A 1,775-nucleotide genomic window follows, 5' to 3' on the forward strand; every position below is an offset into this window, starting at 1 on the left:
CGAATGGAGGAGAAGGGATTGTGGTGTGGCCATCACCCCTCCCCTGGGGATTCTCGTTTTTTGTCTCTGTCTTCCTGATGAGCACACATGCCCTATAGCAAAAATCTCTTAAAAAAAAAAAAGGACAAAAGAGAAGCATTTGGGTTGTAGTTGAAAGAACAGTCAAACCTGGAATCAGAAGAACTATTACGGATATTATGGGGACCAGCAGATGGAATAATGGTTACATCATTGGACTCCCATATAGTCGACTGTAGTTCAAATTCCAGCCCCAGTGGCTTAAAAACTCATACCGGGCTCATGTGCTCACATGCCCAAAATCCCAAGAGGAGAATGGAGGAGAAGTGATTGCAACATGGCCATTCTCCCTGGGGGGGTGGGGTGTTTTCTTGCTGTCTCTCTCCATCTCTCTGGCAAGTGCACGTGCTCTATAGAAAAATCTTTCTCTAAAAAAATAAAGAGAGAGATATTATATCACTAGTCATGGTGATGACAGATAGCATACCACTAGTCACAGGGAGATCTGAATGAAGATAGTAGCAATGGATAGAAAAAGATACATTGGAAAGTCATTTAGGAAGTAGAATTGATGGGACTTGATGATTAATTGGATGTGAGAGTCAGTTGAGGGAGTGAGGCCACTCCAAATAACTAAACCCAGGGTTTTGTTATGAAAGCCTGAGTAAATAATGGTGTCACCAATAAGAATAAATAACACAGGACTCTGGTTTCATGGTTAGATAGTAGAAGCATTAAAAATCTGAGAAGGCAGCAGGTGAGAAGAAATCCAATAAATAGTGGATATTTAGGTCTAAAGCTCAGTCAAGAGGCGTGGACTAGACTGAGAGTCTTGGGAGACTTCAGTATGAGGCTATGTAGGGAGAAATTATATGGTGAGAAAAGATGAGGTCTAAGTAGAGGACCTTCAAATTTGCAAACTAAAAACACAAATAGAGCCAGCTCCATGATCTGGTGTTTAAGGAAGCCAGATCTCACCCATCCTACCATGGTTCAAATTCCAGTTCCAGTGGCTTGGAAAATACCCTAGGCACATGTGCATGCCTGTGCAAAATACCAATAGAATGGAGAGATGGAGAAGAGATTGTGGCAAGACCATGCCCCATTGGGGATGCTTTCTCCCTCTCCTTCTGTTTGTCTTCAGTGAGTTCACACTGGCAAATATACACACACACACACATATATATGAATTATATATACATATATTTGTATATGAATTTCTATAAAAGACTGTGGTGCAGCAATGAAGTCTTAGAAGAAGCAGTCAATCAGGGAGGTAAAAAGTGAGCCATGGTAGAGGAGAATCATGAGAGCCAAGATAGGTTTTTAAAGACAGAAGTGTGAGGCCAGCGGGTGGCATAGTGCTTAAGGTGGTGTACTCTCACATGACTGACCATGGTTTGAGTTCATGACCTTGCAGCTTGGTTTCTCTCTCACTCTCTTTTTCTCTCTCTCTCTGTTTCTGTCTCTGGTGAGCTCACATGCCCTGTAGAAAATTTTAAAAATAGTAATGATAAATAAAATTAAATAAATAATTCTTTTAAAGAATGAATTGGTGATTAGCATAGATGGATGATGTAGAGAAGAGTTAGTACAAAAGAAAGATCTGGAAATATCTGCCCTGATTTTTGCCCATACAGTTAGTGGTTGCCTCATGACTGTGGGTTGAAGAGTAACTTAGAGGTAAGGAAATGAGGCAACGAATTAGATGATAGTAGCTGCAGAATACAGAAAGATTGATAGTCTTGGGCAGTAAA

The sequence above is a fragment of the Tupaia chinensis genome, unplaced genomic scaffold, assembly GCF_000334495.1.
Source record: "Tupaia chinensis unplaced genomic scaffold, TupChi_1.0 Scaffold138500_1, whole genome shotgun sequence".
In the NCBI taxonomy this organism is placed as follows: domain Eukaryota; kingdom Metazoa; phylum Chordata; class Mammalia; order Scandentia; family Tupaiidae; genus Tupaia; species Tupaia belangeri.